At 29.1% G+C, this 6,518-nt stretch overlaps 1 long non-coding RNA gene across 1 annotated transcript; it reads left to right on the top strand.

Annotated features, from left to right (window-relative positions):
- Positions 1 to 715: 715 nt before the first annotated feature.
- On the top strand, positions 716 to 1,929 carry LOC134242981 (uncharacterized). Its single transcript, XR_009986950.1, has 3 exons — positions 716 to 1,096; positions 1,538 to 1,611; positions 1,851 to 1,929. It is a non-coding gene; the product is annotated as an uncharacterized LOC134242981 (long non-coding RNA).
- The last annotated feature ends 4,589 nt before the right edge of the window (positions 1,930 to 6,518 follow it).

The following is a 6,518-nucleotide window of genomic DNA, read 5'->3' as shown; positions in this document are numbered from 1 at the left end:
GTTGCCATACAATTATACCTACGTTGGCCCAACATTATGCCAACATGTTGGACCAACGTTGGGCCGAAAAAATTACCGTGCTTGGCCACAGTGGGCACTATCATGGAATTTTATTTTATACAATATAATATTTTGAAGAGTGTAACCTATATAAAGACTATAGGTTTGAAACCGCAGCCTTTTAGATTTATATGCTAAACCGACGTTATAATTTTGATATTTAAAATGTACCTGTAAGTGCTTCATCTGTGGTTTCCATATAATCAGCTGGCGATTAAAAAAAGACACGTAACCTTGAATTATGCCTTTGCATTACTAATTAATTCCTCAAATACATTAAGATCATTGACATTTTTTCAATCAGGTTTAACCTTGAAATATTTAATGATTTCCATGGCGAAAATGACCTAATTGTCATCACCATGCAAAATAATTCCATGCTTCCTGAACGTAGAAAAGTTGAGAACATAACATGGGTCTCATTTTATAGTTAACTAATCAAAGTTTCTTTGCATATAAATTTTATTCAATTTAACTCAAGGTTTTTATTATAATACAGATCAATTTACACGACGATTGTCATTAAATGAATACCAAGGTACCTATTTCTTCACGTGCAAAGAAATTTTTGCAGGCAATTTCAACTGATAAAAAAGTTTTTTTCAGTAAGATAGAACTTACATCTAAAAGATACAAAAAAGATTTGAGGTGGGTAAATCAGTTAAATGTTGTTTTCCATTCGCCTGAAATCATCACTTTTCATGAAAATTGACAAAGAGTTATTTCCCTTTGCTGACTCTTTTGCACTGAAGACAAAAAATAGTTGACTCTTCTGTCAAAAGAAGTTTCTAACAACATGTGACAAAACAGACACCAGGAAAATAAAATGTTTAAGTTGTGAGTGACAAAGTAAGTCATCAATCAATTAATGAAAATGAAAGAGACAGGTCTTGTGAAATACTGACTAGAGGGATTCCATCTATTCTAAAGACCCATACGTACATTATGCAGTTATGATGCAAATGGAAGAAAACGTTAAAAAGCAGTGGATACGGCCACCCGGAAATCAGTAGGAATGGATCTACCCTAGGAACAGGTAAAAAAAATGTAGAAATTTGTGTTTACTTTAGAAAGCAAATAAACTTACTCTTGAAAATCATATAACTATTATTTAGGAGGATAATGTAATAGAAGATGTAACTTAAGTTTGTTTGTATGAAATGAAAAAAATTAATATGTGTCTTCGGGTACAAACTACATTGTTGTTAAGTGTGTGTGTGTGTGTGTTTTATTTGGGGAGGGGGCTAAAAATATTTAGGGAGGTGTGTATAAATTAGAGACGGACATAAACGCATGCATATTAGAAGTCTCTATTCAGTTTGACTCTGAACCCCCCTCCCCATCATTTTTGATTAATTTTAGCAATATATACACACTTTAATAAAATATATGTATAAAAATGATACGCCCTAGTTTGTAAGTATGTATTCATGCAAATTTATTTCATTTTAATAATTAATAATAAATTTATTTTTAGATGTACCAATACAGTTCAAACTATGAAAATAAAGATGAAAAGATACATTGAGAATCCATTTTCAGTAAAAGCAGGTGAATTTTTTTTTAAATATTAAAATTATCTGGTAAGGAAATGAACATTCATCATAATTTAATGCTAATAAAATAAACATTCATCATAATTTAATGCTAATAACTACATGTACCACAGCAAAATTAAATCTTTTATCAATGTCATGATTTTTTTCTTATAAAGTCTTGGGATACAGTAATTAAAAAAAAGAATCAAAATTGGTTGTATAACCTACTATGATTGTATTGTTACATTTTAGAACTGTGACACAGGAGCATCACCTTTGAAAGGTTACAAATGTTACAAATGACACCAATGAAGGATACATGAGCAACTGTAAGTACACTGTTACATAATTTAATTCAATGTTCTCAACAGACTCAACACATGATGTATGGTTTAATTAAAAATTTATCAAAGAGGTTTTAGAATTTTTATTGTTCTATTTATTAAAAGAAATATACTCTCACCTATACTTGATTCACAAGCAAATTTAATATTAATTGTGGGTACACCTTATAACTTACAAGTATTCAATCAAAATTTGTTCATGAAAGTTTTTCTTGTATTTACAAATTCATAAATTGAATATATATTAAACTATTATGCAACTGTACTTGGATACATGTATGTATGAAATAGTATGAATATCCCTAACATACATAATGCATATATGTATGATTTATGCAAGAAAGTTGCATATAAAGCCTCTAAATAACTATTATGCAACTGTACTTGGATACATGTATGTATGAAATAGTATGAATATCCCTAACATACATAATGCATATATGTATGATTTATGCCAGAAAGTTGCATTAAAGTTGCAAGTAATTATAACTATAAAGAATAGTCTTAGGATACCCTAAAAAGAAAAACAAAGCTTTTTGAATCAGTGATTTTTTTAGGGCCCATTTAGCCTAATTGACGCTGAAATTCCGGGCCCCAGTCCCAATTGAAAATATGCCTGTATTTTCCCAAAATGTTTGCAAGTGTTTAAATTTTCCTTTTTTAACACAAGAAAAACTTACAAAATTAATAAACAAAGTGATTGCAAATTCTGTTTGTATATTTCATATTTTCTTTTGGAGGGAAATGAAGAAATCAGGTCAGAATTTTGGTTTGTTTAGCCATGTTGGTTGCTTTTATTTCTTCATAATTAAAATATTTTTGATTTTTTTTCATGTAAATACTATTGTTTTTGTTGCAAGTAATTAGATAATTCATACCAAGAATAGTCTTAAATTTTTATAATCATTGTTTGTTCAAGTAATAGGAAGACAAAAACAAAACTTTTTGACAATGCTTTTAAAGTGACTGGGTTTTCTTAATCACAAAAGGGTCCAGATTCCCAATTTAAGTTAATTGACGCATCGAAATTCCTTTCAAACTTTTCAAGGGCAAAAACACCATGGCCCCAAAAATACAAAGTACTGAAAAAAAAACACTGAAGAGTATCCAGTATACAGCAATGAACTGCATAGTTGCAAGTGTTTACGAAATAATCTTTGCTTTTATGTTTTTATTAGCTTTTTTAACACAAAGGTTATATACCAGAAACAGGATCGAGGCGGTTACAAAATTAATAAACAAAGACAGAAAACTTGCAAGTGATCCTGCAAACATATGAGAACTAAACACCAGACAGTATCATTACCAAACAGTATTCTTTTGGAGGAAGAAATTCTTTTAGAATCACCTGTCAGTTTTGAATACTTTTAATATTCCACAGAGCCAAAATGAATTTGAACTACCTTATATATATTGGATAAATTCACTAAATTGTTTAGGTTGCTTTTTCCATGTTCCATTGGTTATACTAAAATATTTTTGAGGTATTTTTTTCAAGGTGTAAATATAACAATTGGTTTAGAATTAAATACATGATAGTGAAAATATATCAATTTTGTTTTCACATGAAAAAAAAAAATGTTGTAGATAAATAATGAATTTAAATTAATTGGTATTAGATTATGTTCCTTTTATTCCACACATAAGGAAAAAATCAAGAAGATGATTATTTCAAGTGTCACTTTTTAAACCCACTTTCTTCCCTGGACAGCCATATATTCACCACATACAGCAAAACACTTGCTGTGGTACAAACTCGACATATATGTGAATTTATAGATAAAGCGACAGATATATCCTTGAGCTTGAAATCCCCAACTATATAAATTTAACACATTCCTTATACAGATATAACAAATTATGAATATAACAAAGTAATTTCGAATGGTCCCTATGCCTTTGTTATAACTAAGTTTAATTACTGTAACAGTAAATGTCTGATGTAGAAAAAAATGGTAACTTTAAGTTTAGCTATTTCAACAAAATTGTTATGTAACATTTTTTTTTTTTTTTTTTTTTTTACATTTTGACATATAAATACACATTTTAGATAATGTTCAGAATAAAGATTTTCTTGATTAATAATTTGAAAAAAAGACTGTATTAATATAAAAGTTGTTATATATACACGTACTGTAGAGCACATAATTTTTGCAATTATTTTAACCATTATTTTCACAACATTGTCAAAGTAATTTCGACTCTTTGTTATAACTAAGTTTAATTACTGTAACAGTAAATGTCATTTTTCAAAAATTGGTGTCAACTTTTTAAGCTATCTCAAAAAATTGTTACATATTTTACGTGAGAATTAATTTTCTGAAAGCACAAAGTCTTGTTTCATAGCAGGATAATAATGTTCTCGTGAATAAAACTGATCAACAGAATACATATGAGTATGTGTATGTTTAGATTCAACACCTTTTCTCCATTTTGTGTCTAATATTTGAAAATATTGATTACTGGGCAAAGTTCCTGTGCAAAGTTTTCAGTATATTGTTGGTGTTGCAAGGTCTTAAAGATGCATACTAGTATGTGCCAGTCTAGAATTTTCTTGTTTTTCCTCAAGATAATAGCATTAATCCAATCTTAGAATCTTATTTTGCTTGGTTTCACTGTGTAACTGTGGAAACTGTAAAAATATGTATTTGAGATCAAACATTTTATTGTTTTTCTTAATTTGTTATTAACTTTTGGTCAAGTTACGTCTAGAATTAGTGAAAACTTTGCATTTTTCAGTACTTAAATTGGCTTCCAAATATACCCATATTTACCACTGACTTACATGTACAAATAATTTTCTAAACATTTTCTGTGTTGCATAAAATTAAAACAAGGTGTGTAGTTTTTGTGAGAATAATTTGTTGGTTTTTCTTAGATTTTATCAAATTTTCAGTAGAGATTTCAAGTAGCCAAAAGTCTCAATTTTTAAAAAATTTCTGGCTGTTTCAATAGCAACCAGGATACCTAGCAACCAAATTTTATTTAATATTTTTATTTCTGGTATCAAGTAGTACTAATTGGAAAAGCTTCATCGGAATCAGTGCATGACAAATAAGTTTAATTGTTTATAGGAAATTGCTATCAAAGAGCTTATTTTTGCTAGATTTTGAGTTATCTGCCCTTTGTAAGGGAGCAAGGGATCATTGAGGAACAATAATAAAACAATTAATTTTGATTTATTTAGATTAATAGCTTTTAAAAAAATGAAACCATTTATTATTCATTAGATTTCTCATATTTATAAGAAAAAACTGTTTGGAAAAGACATTTTATTAAACAACTAGTGTCTGGTAAAATTTTGAAAAAGAAACAAATTATTTGGCAAAATGCCAATTTTCGAAGTTAAAAATATTTTAAACGAATAAAATACCCACTCTACTTTTTATAAAAGTTGAATAACATTATTATAATGTTTTTAAAATTTCAGTTGATTTTTTCTAATAGTGCTTACAATTTTTTGATAGACCACTTGAAAAATAGGGTAAAATGTCCATTTTCGAAATGTTAGAATTTGGTCATCTTTGAGCCTCCAATTGAAAAATTTGCTGTGACATTTAGAATTTTTTTTTTATTTTTGTAATATATTGCTCCATATGTTCTGTTCATATAATGTATTATTTATCTTATAAAAATAAAGATGATTATACCATATGAAATGAATTATACAGCATTTTTATGTGTGAAATGGGCATAAATGGGGCCAAAATCTATTTTTGTCCGTTACTATGGCAACCAAGGGGGTAACCTTAATTTTGAATGCTGATTATGTCAAACTGTATGGGCATTAATCATCTGAAAAAGTTTCATTGAAATCGCCGATGGTGTGTGCCACAGCCCTACCGTAAGATTTTGGTCCTTACAGAGAATTGATGTTAATGCTCATGACCAGTGTTTGCAAACAATTTTGAATACGCAAATTTATGTAAGGTACAGTACCTCATTCCTTTATAACAAGACTGATCAAATACTAGAATTTCTGTCTACATAAAAACAAGAGGCAAAGGGAGTCAATAGTCACCTGATAATTATTCAACAATGTAAAAGATTCATTAATATAAAACAAAATAAACTGATAGATGAAGCAATGTCGACCAAAAGCAAGGCCAATATAATAATCAGGGTTCTACGAAATATTTAATTTTACAGTTAGAAGCATTTCATGGATTATTTCTACTATCGTCGTGTAAAGTAACAAAACAAAAGTGACTCGGCAAAATACAGAAAATCGGTGTACCAAATCCATTCTTAAATCTAAAGGCGGGTTTGTCCGGTTGGCTAAAAATGCTTTCTCCTTTTACACAATGTGTCCAATCTCTGAAATTTCTGGGGTTCGTGTTTTATGCCCTGTCCAACTTTTAGTTAGTAGCATTTCATGGAGTAGATCTACTTTCCCCTCAGTTGTCACTATCGCTGTGCAAAGTAACAAAACAATAGTGATTCGGCAAAATACACTATATCGGTGTCCCAAATCTATTTTTAAAGCTAAAGGCGGATTTAAATGGTAGACTAGGAATGTTTTCTCCTTTTACGTAATTTGTTCAATCTCTGAAATTCCCGAAGGTCCGTATTTTAT

This window comes from Saccostrea cucullata, unplaced genomic scaffold (genome assembly GCF_032062105.1).
Source record: "Saccostrea cucullata isolate Sc308-1 unplaced genomic scaffold, CSIRO_AGI_Scuc_v1 ctg5612, whole genome shotgun sequence".
Taxonomy (NCBI): Eukaryota; Metazoa; Mollusca; class Bivalvia; order Ostreida; family Ostreidae; genus Saccostrea; species Saccostrea cuccullata.
The sequence above is the reverse complement of the archived record's forward strand: the minus strand, read 5'-3'. Positions and strand labels throughout refer to the sequence as shown.